Source organism: Labrus bergylta, chromosome 4 (genome assembly GCF_963930695.1).
Source record: "Labrus bergylta chromosome 4, fLabBer1.1, whole genome shotgun sequence".
In the NCBI taxonomy this organism is placed as follows: Eukaryota; Metazoa; Chordata; class Actinopteri; order Labriformes; family Labridae; genus Labrus; species Labrus bergylta.
The window spans coordinates 7,862,964-7,877,127 of record NC_089198.1 but is presented as its reverse complement, the minus strand read 5'-3'; the positions used below and the strand labels follow the sequence as shown (position 1 = coordinate 7,877,127).

Below are 14,164 nucleotides of genomic sequence, written 5' to 3'. Positions count from 1 at the left end.
GCAGTGAAGAAAAGTATAATCAGCTTTCTGTAGAAACATGGAAAAAAAACATAGATGTTAACACATTGTCCCCTAATGACTTACAGAACTCAGCAGAGTCTCCAGGAGTCCAGTTAAACCCCTGTCCAGCTTGTAGAGGCTGGACAGAGAGGCGTCAGAGTTCCACTGAACTTCACCACCATTGGAAGAGGTGTTTTCACATACTGGTGGTTCACATACTGATTGAAGTCATAATCCTGTTTCAAATACAAACCTACTGATTCCTACTGCTGCTTTAATTTACAAAGCCTTGCCTTGCAACAGTCGGTTTGATTACAAGTAATGAAAGAATTGCACAACCAGTGCAGTGTTGAAAAATGAAGCCAATGTGGAAGTGCAAAATCCTGCAGTTCATCGAGTGTCCACTAGAGGCTGGCTCCAGGAACACCGGAATTCACGTTCACACAACACATGCAAATAAAAAACTGTTTTTACAGCATGAATAAATATGTTTACAGCCTGGATTAGTTGTTGTCCACATGGGCACACACTGTACGGAGAGTGTATTTTTCTACAACAAATCCGATTTAAGGAACGATACGTGTTAACCATATTTAGCCAAGTAGCTGACATGATTGACAGGTGGGCGCGATGTGTACGAGGCTTAAAACCCGCCTCAGCTCCAGCTCTCAGTCTAGAAAGTTAGACTGAGACAGGATTTCCAGCATGGTGGCTGCTGCTGATGAGCCTCAGGAGCCCCTGCTGTAACAGATGGGTGACATCACTCAGGCTTCATCCATTAATATTTACAGTTTATGTTTCATACACATAATCCTCCTACAGTTAAATAAAAAGCTAATTAGCTAGCTTATCTTTTAATAGTTTTACCGGTCAGTTTTAGAAGAGAAAATGACTTTCAGATGATTGTTTCTTAATTCTTGGCTTGCTGATGAGCTTTATGTCTGACATGTTTTTTTGTTGTTGCCTCCCTTCGTAAACAGCCAGTGACTACACCATGTATCCGTTCTCAACCCAAAATGGAAAAGACTTCCAGAATCTTCTCTCGGTCTATCTGGATGCAGCTTTCTTCCCGTGTTTACGAGAGCAGGATTTCTGGTGAGTGGTGACTGCTGCTTCTCATATTTGTTTCATGTTTGTATTTATTTGACTTGATAGCATTGTAGCAAAAGTCAACTTTTAAATATTCAGTGAAGATTTTGTCTTTATAGTCAGCTGTTAACTCTGTTAGTTGGACTGTTTGTCCTGAGGCTGGCTTCACACTAGGGGAGTTTAGGCCTGATTTTGGGCCTTTTATTTGTCCAAATAATCCTCAAGTGTGTGGTGTCAATACGATTATTTTACAGCTCCTGATCGAGTCAGAGCCTCCCCGATCTGGAATCCTAAATACAAAAACATGTTTGATATTTACCATTCCAGATCGGGCTGCCTCCGACTGAATACCTGCAGTAGCCAAAAAGAGAGCGAAGAGAGCATCACTTTTACAGCTCACAAACATGCCAGTGAACACAAACATAACTGTGCCCTGAGCCAAGAGGAATATAGAAAAAGAAGAGCAGCTTGAGTAACAACATGAGTGGCTTTTTAATGTCTCGACTGTCTTCCATATTTGTTTTTCTTCTGAAGTCACGTTTGATCACACGAGTTTCTGTGAGATCTCGTGTCTGTGGGATCACCACTGTGAACTCGTTTCTACAAACTGCAGGTGTGTGGTCTCACAGTCGGGTCAAATCGTCTAGTGTGTGCAGTCGGAGGATTATAATGTTTAGAATCATTTAGCTATCCTTATGTCTTTGGTCTCCCACGTTTTTTAAATAGGTTAAGATCTGAATATTGTCGAGTGTGTAGCCAGCCTAAAAGAGTCCAAGACCTTTCTGATATCACTTGTTTGAAACAGTCGCTGATGAAATCTGCTCTTCACTAGTTCATTTCTGTTTGTGTTGATTTTGCAGGCAGGAGGGCTGGAGGCTGGAGAATGAAAACCCAACAGATCCCAACTCCCCTCTGGTCTTTAAAGGAGTGGTGTTCAATGAAATGAAAGGGGCGTTTGTAAGTCTACACTTTCTGAATCATAGTTTTATATGTAGATACAATATAGTGAAGTTTAAGTGTTCTTTTAAGGAGCTTCAGATATCTTATATTTCATGTTACCTAAAAGCACCTCATGGATTAAGTTTGAGAGTGAAGTGGTTCGTGGTAACTCCAAGTGTTTTTTTTCTTGCTTTTATATTTATACTCACTTTAAATATGTTATGACATCATGGAACAAAGTTAAAATTATGCCTGCTCACGGTTTAGTAGTTGGCAAAAAAACAAAACAACTCAGGCCCTGCTGTGTCCACCTAGCGTTTTTTTTGTTCAGGCAGAAAAGAGCTGGCTGTGCGCTGAGAATAAAAGCGCTGCACGTCCGTCCTGTCTCTATGACAACAGTCTGTTGACAACAGCTCCTGTATGACCGACACTGTTCCGTTGCTTTTCTCTGTTTGATTTTTATCTGTCACTTTGAGCATCAAACGGAGGATGCTCGACCTCCAAATTTTTCCTGGATGATGAGCTCAATAATAATGACATCCCCGTTCTCATGGCTCCAATCAGACACAGAGCAAGGACCCGACTGATGTACTTTATGATTGGCTGGTTGAAAGAAAAGCGCCGGTGACGTCAACAGCGGCCTCATAAAAAGTTGAAAGATTTTTAGTTTGAAGTGCTCGGAGCGATCGCACAAATTAGGCAGAGCGCTCGGAAGAAAGGCGCTGGACGCTGCGCTTTGCTGCTGCTGCAAACGCTCTCTCCTCATTGGGAACAATAGAACAAAGACACTCAGAAAAAGCTAACAAAATCTATAAAATGCTAGGCGGACATGGGGCCTAATGCAACAGCAGTGAAACAAGTTCCAGATATGAGATGAACAGGTGACGTCAGATAAATGGTTTTGAAATAAGAGTGTGTCAGTGGCTGTTTAACGTTTGATTGTGTGTTTTTTTTTAGTCTGACAACGAGCGCGTGTACGCCCAGCACCTCCAGAACAAGCTGTATCCAGACCACACGTACTCTGTGGTGTCAGGAGGAGAGCCTCTAGCCATCCCTGACCTTACCTGGGAACAGCTCAAGCAGTTCCACGCCACGCATTACCACCCCAGCAACGCCAGGTACATGGACACACACACGTGTACACTGTGAGCCTAGAAGGGACAGGAAACTGTAAAGTGCTGTGAAGAAATGAGATGAGAGCAGGTGTTAGCCAGCAGAATCCTTTCTTTGTTACATTTAATAATCTCCTGCAGCAGAACGATGCAGGCTCACATTGACACAGTAGATATGAAACACAGGAAACTTTAATAATTTGATGGTAACTGATGCTAGTTTGTCTTTTTCATGCTTTATCGAGCTTATTTATTTCAGAATGATCATAATTCCTTAAAAATAATTTAACATGCAGGCTTTAAAATTGCTCAGAAAACACCCCTGAGAGTGTCCTCCATGTGCTCCTCAGGTTCTTCACGTATGGAGATTTGCCTTTGGAGCAGCATCTGAAGCAGATCGAAGAGGAAGCTCTGTCCAAGTTTGAACGCATCAACCCGAACACAGAGGTCCCCCCCCAGCCACACTGGAGCAGCCCTGTGAGTGTCATAATCCAGACCAGCATCTGTAACTTCTACTGATCAATAGATCTTAAAAACTACACCAACAATCTCAACAGCTGTTTATTATTGCATGCTTTTATATTAACACACTGAAATGCATTGATTAGTCGTTTTGATGTCGTCGTGAATCTCAATGGTTTCCCCAGAGAGAGGACCATGTGACCTGCAGCCCTGACGCTCTGGCTCCGGATCCGGCCCGGCAGAACACGCTGTGTGTGAGCTACCTGCTGGGAGAGTAAGACCGAAAATCATTTCTTTTTATTTTGCATTAAGATGGGAGAAGCCATAAAAAGAGCCTCCATCCTCCTCTTTATTCACTACATCTTGGTTGTCATGTCGACGACTTTTTAAAGACTGAGAGCTTTACAGTACAGAAAGGATTCACTCAACAATTCTCTTCATTCAAAGTGAAGTTTTTAGCGAGTCCTATTGTTCAGAAATATTTCAAATCTCTTTGTTTTTTTCCCCGCGCAGCATCACTGACACATTTGAAGGATTCACCCTCAGCCTGCTGTCGTCTCTCATGATCTCTGGACCCAACTCTCCCTTCTACAAAGCTCTCATCGAACCCAATATAGGAACTGACTTCTCCTCTGTTGTAGGGTGAGTACGCAGGACGCAAAGTAACAAACTCTCACAAATAAAATGATCAGCAAGCTCAGAGGTTATTTAGAGCGACGGCTGGAGAAGCAGCGAGGACAGAAGTTTGGTTTAATGTGGAGGACTTCTCTGATCCAGAGGCTCAACGACGGTCCAGAACCATTTGATCTGTCAGTGCTGAGACAGCCGATGGAGACGACAGAGAGGGGCAGGAGAGGATGGGGATGATGCCCCCTGGAGGATTTGAATGTTATGGCTCTAATGTTTTAAAATAAACATCCTCATTTTGGCACGTTTGTAAATATTTTACAGCCAGCCGCTAAGATTTCAGTTATTGTCAATCCATGCAATTCTCTAAACACCAGATAAGCCAATAGAAGAATGTAATTGCAGTAGCTGGGTTCAACCTGTAGAGGGCCGTAGCTATGCATATTTCTAACACAAAATGTGGAATTTAAATTTAGATACTTTGTACTCTGGGGGTTTAGTTACTCTTTAAAGACGGGTTTTCATCTATATGATTTTGCTAAGCTACTTAGATGACAACTTTCTTTTAGAAATGTCTATTAAAAGATAATTTAACATTTTAGTATATTGCTGCTGAGCTGTGATGCTCTGCCTCATGTGCTGCAGACAGCGCTCAGAGTACTGCATTGTTCTGAAATGTTGTGTTCTGCAGATATGACGGCAGCACCAAAGAGGCGTCGTTCAGTATAGGACTGCAGGGAATGGCCGAGGAGGACACCGAGAGAGTGAAGCAAATCATCAGCCAAACCATCAACGACATCATCGAGTAAGTCCCACGCTCCCTTTTGTATTTAAGACTTTAATATATGTTTACAAACCTGCTCTCTCTAAGTGTCAGCGTGTTTTGATAAAGCCATAAACTGTAAGGTCTACTTGCACATGAAGGATGATGAGTTGCTTGGTTACATGAAATTGAAACGGCACATAAGATAAAATGAGTCCTCGTCATCATCGACAGGAGCGGCTTTGAGGAGGAAAGAATCGACGCTCTCCTGCATAAGATCGAGATCCAGATGAAGCACCAGTCCACAAACTTCGGCCTGTCTCTGGCCTCGGTGAGTTCACAAACACAAGGACACTGCATGTATTTATAAACCTCTATGTGTGAGATATGTCAGGAACAATGATGATGTTAGTTATGTTGTCTCTGCTGAAATCTTGTGTTTCTACCACTATATACTCTGTGTATTTCTATACAAATACAGAATGTTTTAAACATGTCTAAACGTATGAGATGAGCTTGTTTTCACAGCAGTTTATTTGCTGATTTCTTCCTTTTTTTGATGAGTTGCAGTAAACTCAATAATCACAGAGAGTATAATATTTAAAGGGATTACACATGTGTATGAGAAGTAAAGTTTTAATCACTATACATCAATGTAAGAGTCAAACAGGACACTTAGATTAGCTTTATTTTGTCAGTAATGTTATAATCGCTTTGTGGATTCTGCTGCATGTTTCACATGTCGGTTTCATTATTCATGGCTGTTTGTGTATGTATATACATTTTTGTTTTTTCTAGTACATTGCGTCATCGTGGAACCACGACGGCGACCCGGTGGAGCTGCTGCAGATCAACGACAGCGTTGCCAAGTTCAAACAGACCCTGAAGGAAAACCCTCGCTTCCTCCAGGACAAAGTCAAGCACTACTTTAAGGTGTGTGACACTGGGAAAGTACTTTTCTTCAAAACATCCAGAAATATGTGAAAAAAAGGTTTAAAAAAAATACAAGAATAAACCTTTTACAAGTCTCACTAATGTTCTCTGTAGGGGGAAATACTCGTTCTGCTCTTAAGGTCAACCTCAGCAGCCCTGGAGTGTTTTAAGATCATGACAAAAAAACATGAACTTTGAAGGTTTTCTGTATCATTTGTGTTTTTTCTCTTCCTCTTCAAATCCCCATTACCCCCCCTACAGGAGAACACACACAGACTGACCCTGTCCATGAGTCCGGATGAGGTCTACTTGGAGAAACAGGCCAAAGCCGAGGAGGAGAAGCTCCAGAAAAAGATCCATGCTCTGTCAGACAGCGACAAAAAAGACATCTATGAAAAAGGTACAAATGATTGAAACTGCTCCACGGAGGAAATCTGTGTTTCTCTGCTTCTGTTAAAACACTTTCTGAGCTTGACTCTGTGAAATCACACAGAATTGTCTGAAGCAAACAGGCTTTTATTGGCTGCTTGATTGATTTGATTGAAGCCCCAAAAAATCCAATAAACCATCAGATTAACACAATAACTGGGAAAAAAAACATCAAGCGCTGCAATGTGACTGTATACAGAATATATTCATGTTGACCTGTTCTAGATCCCTCATTTAGTCATATAGTGTTACAATGCTGCATGTTCAAACTAAACATAGGCAGAGTTATAGAGCATGAGGTAAACATATGTTGGAGTAATCCCAGGATGAGTCAGCAGAGGGCGCTAAACGGCTTGAGGTGTTTTTTATTGACACCAGTATCAGATAAATAAGATGTTTTTTGAGCTGCAAATCATTCAAAGCTGCTCTATAAGTTTTCAAAGACAGACAAAAGTGTTACTGAATTGAGTGTCATTTGCCAGTTTTAGTCCGAGGGGGTGAGGAGTTGCCTTAAATATTAAAAACCGTCTTTGAGGGGACTTGTTAGAAACATTAAAGTACAGAGATTTACTGATGGAAAACCATAAAAGAACATTTCACCTGCATTCACTTTTCTGTTTATGACCCAACCAGTAAAACTTGTTGAAACATTTCAGAAGGATTTGATTTAACTGTCTGTTTCATATTCATGTTCTTCTTCTTCTTCTTGGGAAAAGGTCTGGAGCTGCTGGCTGCTCAGAGCAAAACGCAGGACGCCTCCTGTTTGCCGGCACTGAAAGTGTCTGACATTGAGCCCACGATCCCTGTTACTCCTGTTCAGATCAGCACAGCAGGTACGGCCCAGTGTCCGCTCTACACAAGTTTATAAAACATTATACACAACAAGGAAGAATCATCTCAGAGTGTTGTGGTTAAAACCCCTTAAAATGTTTCCTCTCCTTGTCTCCTTCAGTCGGCGTACCGGTGCAGTACTGTGAGCAGCCCACCAACGGGCTAGTTTACTTCAGAGCCATGTGCAGTCTCAACACACTGCCGGAGGACCTCAGGCTCTATGTCCCGCTCTTCTGCAGCGTTGTCACCAAGTAAGTTCACCTGACAGTCGATTGGACCAGAGCAAGATTTCAAAATGTGTCACCTGGTATATGAAAAGTTTGAAGATATTATGCTTTATTGATCTTTTCTGTATTTGTGTAAGGTTTGGACAGGTGGTGTTTGAAAGCATTTTAAAGATTGCATGTGTGTCTGTTTGTTAAATCAGGATGGGCTGTGGAGGTCTGGACTACAGACAACAGTCCCAGCAGATGGAGCTGAGGACTGGGGGCATGTCTGTCTCCACCCAGGTCGTCCCTGACTCCACCCAGCTGGACATGTACGAGCAGGTCAGTACCAGCTTACTGTGTTTGAAAAGTCTTACAAATATATGGATAGAAGTAATGTTTGGACAGAGACATTTCTGGACAAGAATACTTTAGATGATGTAGGGAGTGAGTCTGAGCCTGAAGGCAAAGCTCTCCATTTACCGGTCACCTATGATCATGAGCTATGGGTAGTGACCGAAATAATAAGATGGTGGATACAAGCGGCTGAAATGAGTTTCCTCCAGAGGTCGGCTGGGCTCAGTCTTAGAGAGAGGGCGAGGAGCTCAGACATTCTGGTAGAGCTCAGAGTAGAGCCGTTTCTCCCTCAAATCTAAAGGAGCCAGTCGAGGTGGTTCGGCCATCTGATTAGGATGCCACCTGGACGCCTCCCTTTGAGGTCTTCTGAGCACGCCCCAACTGGGAGGAGACCCCGGGGGAGACCCAGAGTTTACTGGAGGGATTACTGTGTATATCCCCACTGGCCTGGGAACACGTCAGAATCCCTCAGGAGGAACTGGGGAGAGAGAAGTCTGGGTTGAATTACTACTGCTGCCACAGAGACCTGACCTTTGATAAGTGGAAGAAAATGGATGAATGGAGTAATGAAGTATGCTGCTCCATGTCAGGTTCCTTCATATATGACATCACATGTAATTTAGTAACTTTATTCTATATTAATTAAATGTTTGTTCTTTATTATGATGATTCTTGTGCATTGTGGAAACCCATCTTCTTTCTGCTGCGTCGTCTTCAAAAATCAAATGTCTCCTCAAAGCTGCAGAAATTGAAACTGAGTGATCGTGTGTTACATAAACAGAGGTTGTGATTTATCTTGGTTCAATGTTTAACTGCTGCTGGTTACATTACATCGGTATAAAACAGGTAATCAAAGAAGAGTCTTGTCTCTGTGTTCTCTGTTCCAGGGTGTCCTCCTGTCCTCCTCCTGCCTGGAGAGAAACCTTCCTCACATGTTTCATCTGTGGAGCGACATATTCAACAAGTACGTCCTCCATCACTTCTTATAAACTGAGAGAAAATGTGTCCTGAAATTCGAGGAGGCTGAGAAGACAGCTCGATATTTATCTTCTTTATTTTTTTTTTCCACTACAGCCCCCACTTTGACGAGGTGGAGCGCCTGAGAGTGCTGGTGATGATGTCAGCACAGGAGTTAGCCAATGGGATCTCCTACTCGGGCCACATGTACGCCATGACACGTGCAGGCCGTCACCTGACTCCAGCAGGAGACCTCAATGAGACGCTTGGTGGGATGGAACAGGTATGCACCTGGAGTGTTGATCCTAAAAAACTAAAATGATAGTGTCTGACTCCTGCACGTCAGCTTTAAGAAGTGTTGTCATAGTGATTTAAAGCTTGAAGTAAATTACGCAGACGCAGATTCAAGACATACAGTATAGCATGATTTTTTTCTGACAAGCAGAGACAATTTCATTTGTTCCTACTTTGTGCAAGAGGTTTTTTGTTTTTCCATTCTCTCGCTTCATATTTTATCCATCTTTTATCAATGATTACTTCAGGTGAAGTTTATGAAGAGGGTCGCTGAGTTGTCCGACCTCAGCCAAGTCATCCGAACGCTCGTCAGGATCAAGAAGCATCTTCTCAACCCGGACAACATGAGGTGAGATGTTACACCTGAGGAGAGGTTTTCTTTTTTTAAAGGTTTTGTTTTGGGGCTTTTTGGGCCTTTATTTTAGAGACAGGACAGTGGACAGAGTCAGAAATCAGAGAGAGAGAGAGAGAGAATGGGGAAAGCAGGAAATGAGCCACAGGTCGTCCGCTTGGAGGACTACAGCCTCCACACATGGGGCGTCCACTAACCACTAGGCTATGGTCGCCTCCATGGTGATAGATTTTTGAATGATGAAGAGATAGTGACAGTATTCTGCAGTTAATGTTATTTTAATTACTGCAACATGGTTTCAATATAAAGGGTCTGTTTGTAACATGCTCGTCAATGTAAATGTTTGTCTCTTACAGGTGTGCGATCAACACTACTCCACAGAAAATGTCGGACACGGCAGCACAGCTGGAGAGCTTCATGAAGGACGTGGCTGACAACAGAAAGGAGCGCAAACCGGTCAGAAGTAACATTATTGAGGTAAACTATCAACAAACAAATCAAAACATGAAAGCAGGCAGAATAATTCTTAAAATTAGATTTTAATATTCTCTTGATTTTTTTTTCTAAAGAGGCCTCTCGACCCATCGGATGTCTCGGGGCTGAGCCGGAAACTCATCTCTGTAAGTTTTCAGGAACATCTTACATTTCTCTGTTTGTTTGCTCGCTATGTCAGTGGTTCTCAACTGGTGGGTAGTGGCCCATAAGTGGGTCACAGAGCTGTTTTCAGTGGGTCGTGACTGAGTTCTTAGGGGAAAGAAATGATGGTGTCAAAAAGTCTGTAAAGTTCTATGTTCTGTATCTTTGTTCTGTCACATCTTTTGAAACATCTTTCATTGAAAATAAACCTGATAGGTTGAACAATATCAGAAACTCTGGTCGCAGGAGGAGATGGTGGTGAGTCCTAAAGCTAAACCCATTAAGAACCACTCCTCTAAATATATCCCTGCCATAGTGAGTTCACATTATATTAAAGGCAGAACCGTCTCTGCAGATTAAAGAAGATAAAATAATGGAAAAGATGAAGAAAAGGCCGTCTTATAGAAACGCAAAAATACAGATTTTAAAGTCAAAAATCTTTGAAGAAGCAAAATAACACCAACACAAAACAGTTGATCCTTTGATTTCAATAGTTGTGAGATCACCTGTAATTTTATTTTGTCCTTTATTATGAGACATTCCTTCAAAACAAAGTCCTGTGCATGCATGAGATTATAAATATAATGCTTATTTGTTTTTTTTTAATACCTGAGTACAATATTCCACCAGTACCGCTCAGCTCTCTTTTAACCATAGTTTACATCTTATTGTATAATATAACTGTTTTGTTTGTATATATACTGGTGGGTTTAGTATTTGTATATGTTCTATATTTAACTACTTCTCTACAGGTGTGCTCCGACAGGTTTTCGTTGTACTTGTACAGTGACAGTAAAGATCATCTTCTCTGATTTCAGGAGCAAAACTTCCAGCCGTGTCAGATGAAAACGTTCTTCCAGCTTCCCTTCCCTGTTCACTTTATCAGCGAGAGTATTCGTACGGTACCCTTCTCCCACCACGACTACGCCAGGTAACCACACCTGTACCTGGCAGGGATGAGTGACAGCACTTCCTTTAAAAGTCTGATTTACACGGACAGTTTTTTGTCTTTCTACTTTTTTCTACGTGTAACTTTTAGTTCATCTAAAGTGTAATAAAAACTTGTTGTTTCCTTTTTTCTCTTAAAGTTTGTGCATCTTGGCGAGGATGATGACGGCTAAGTTTCTGCATGGAGAAATCAGGGAGAAGGGAGGAGCCTACGGGGGCGGGGCCAGGATGGGAGGAGGTCTTTTCTCTTTTTACTCGTACAGGTGAGAGGCCGCGACACCACACTCAACAAAGTTTTAAAAAACATTATGGAAATTGTAATGACGTTGAAATACAATAACAGTTCATTTTGTTGCCTTGGCTGAAACAAGTTTAATATTTTATATACACTCAGGCTTTCTCGAACCTTAGAAAACGGTGTGCATTTTGGTTAATAGGTGTATTTAATGGAATCTAATACATAAAGAATCTCCGTACTTATGAAGGAGTAGAGGTAGATTCTACTAAAGGGGGCAGGCTGGGTTGTCTTCAAGATATGAATTTTGTTAAAGGTCACATATTCTCCTCGTCTTCAACCAGTTTAAAAAAGTCTCAGAGCTCCTCAAAACATGTGTGTGAAGTTTCTTGTTCTAAATCCACTCTGATCCTGTATTTGATCATGTCTATAAACCCCTCTATTTCAGCCTTACTCAGAACAGACAGTTTCTGTGTCTGTACCTTTAAATATGTAAATGAGCTGTGTTTGACCACACCCCCTCTCTGGAAGTGCTCGGGTGTCTCAGGCTTTCTCGCTACCTGCTCTATTGTTTACGGTGAGAAGGCAGACTCAGAGGGCAGAACAAACACCTAGCTGTGGGAGTGTCACCCACCTGGGGGAGGGGCTACTGCCCTTTGTGATGTCATGAAGGGAAAATCTCTAAACGACCTGTTTGAGTACACATTTTCTGAAAAGTGGAGCAGGCAGAAGACGGAGAGGATGGGCTTTTCTCATCATTGGGGGGTTTGTAGACGGACTAGAGACACATAGAAACATGGTGAAGAGGATTTAACAGAATATGTGACCTTTAAAATGTATTTCAAATAAAGATTAGGAGAAAGAAGCGAAAGAACCAAAGTTGCAGCAGTACTTAATTTGTTCTAATCTAATGAAATTTGAATTGAATTCCTGAAAGACATTTGTTGCCATATTCTCAAATGTGACCTCTTCTTCCTCCCTTTGTCCAAAATGCAAAATCTTTATAGTACAAGAATATTCAGGCGATCTGTCTGGAAAAAAAGAGACACAGAAGACTGAACAATTTACTAAGGGAAGCCATCATGGGGCGTTTTTGGAAGCTGTAATAAAATATTCCAAATGACTTCTACGTTTAAAAAGAATCTTCTTTGAGTTGAACAGTGTGTCGTTGATGTTGTATTTCTTTCTCGTACTTCTCTAAGGGATCCAAACTCGGTGCAGACCTTGTCTGCGTTTCGTCGAGGTGTGGACTGGGCGAAGTCGGGACAGTTCACCCAGCAGGACATCGATGAAGCTAAACTGTCAGTGTTCTCGGCTGTAGACTCGCCTGTGGCCCCCGCGGACAAAGGTGAGGAACGACTGAATGATCCCTCCAGCTGCTGTCAGGATGCCTCACCTGATCCTCCTCCAATCAGATCTCTGGAGCTTTAACATCTCAGTACATCACTGACAACTTCAACATTAGAAGTCTTTAATGGAGGTTAAAAGCTTTTAAAGGATTAATGAATAAAATGATGAGTAAAAAGTTGAATTATAAGCAAGTTCAGATATGAAGAGATCTTCATTAGTTTTATTAACTTAGTCTCCGTCTCTGTTGTAAAGCCGTCACTGTCTCCACTTTATCTCTTAGCCGTCTGGTTTGTTCACTCTGTGTTTGTGTTGCAGGAATGGGTCGCTTCCTCAGCGGAGTCACCGATGAGATGAAGCAGAATCACAGAGAAAGACTTTTTGCTGTCACTCACCAAAGTCTGGTGGAAGTGGCTTAAAGGTACAAACTTTATGTCCCCTTACATAACTCATAAATGAAGAGAATGAGAAGCTAAAAGAAAAAACAGACTGACAAACTGTTCCCGTTTATTCCCACATCAAGTGTTAACTCGTGTCTTGTTTTCCCTCTCGCTGCAGATACCTCGGCGTCGGTCAGAGGACTTGTGGAGTTGCTATCTTGGGTCCAGAGAACGAGGCGATTAAAAAAGATCCCTCATGGATCGTAAAATAATCCAGTCTGTAGGTAACTTGTGATTTAAATACTCAACTGGACTTCTGGAGAATCACAGCTGCACGACTTATTCTGTACTGAATGCTGAAAGTCTACGGTTAGGATTTTTTATTAAAGAGTGAAAAAGCTGAAGCGCACAATATCAAGAGGAGGACTGAGAGCTGCTGTCATGGTTCAGATACGTCTTCATTCTGTATATATTTAATGAAATATATGATCATGTTGGAATACACTATGTGAGTGAGCTCTTCTTTTTGGGATCATTGCAAAAGTATCATCAAGAGATATATCATTTATATAAACTTCAATCAGGTGTTTTTGTTTTTTTCTGCAGGATACAAATGACTTTCTTCCTCTGTGGTTTACTCTGGGAAACTCAGAGCAGAGGAAGAACATCAGAGACATTCTGTCTAATTCAAACAACAAACTGAGTCATGTGCAAACACTCAGTCAGGTCATGTTGGTCTTTGTGGGGGCGCAGGTAGTCCAGTGGTTTTTGTGCACGCCCCATGTATGGAGGCTGTGGTCCTATTTTCCACAATTTTTTACATTTTCATTGGTTCCTCAGTTAGGAAGTGATTGAACATGAATTATGATCTTAATATGTTTCCCTCAGTACGACCCTTATGAGGTAGAAGTAAACAAAAGCATATCAAGATCATAACTCATGTTCAACAACTTCCTAACTCTCTATCAATGAGCTGTAATCAGGAAGGTAATGAGAACAAACTCTTAGATAATGACCTGTTAACTATAGACTATGGTCATGTAGATAAGGTACTAATAAGTGCTTCATAATGACCAATAAGCAGCCAGTATGCTACTAGTTAGCATGCTAATAAGCCACTAGTGAATGTTGAATATTATGACCTTAAATTGAAGTTTTAACAATTATTTTTCAAGTCTTTGAACACCACAGGTGAAATCAATTTCCCTCCATTTTATCGGGTTTGAAGCACAAATCAACAGATTTAAAACTCAGGGTGAATAAAACA

General features: G+C 41.6%; 1 pseudogene; it reads left to right on the top strand.

Moving 5' to 3' along the window:
• The first annotated feature begins 982 nt into the window (after window positions 1-982).
• LOC136178883 (presequence protease, mitochondrial-like) lies at window positions 983-13,169 on the top strand (annotated as a pseudogene).
• The last annotated feature ends 995 nt before the right edge of the window (window positions 13,170-14,164 follow it).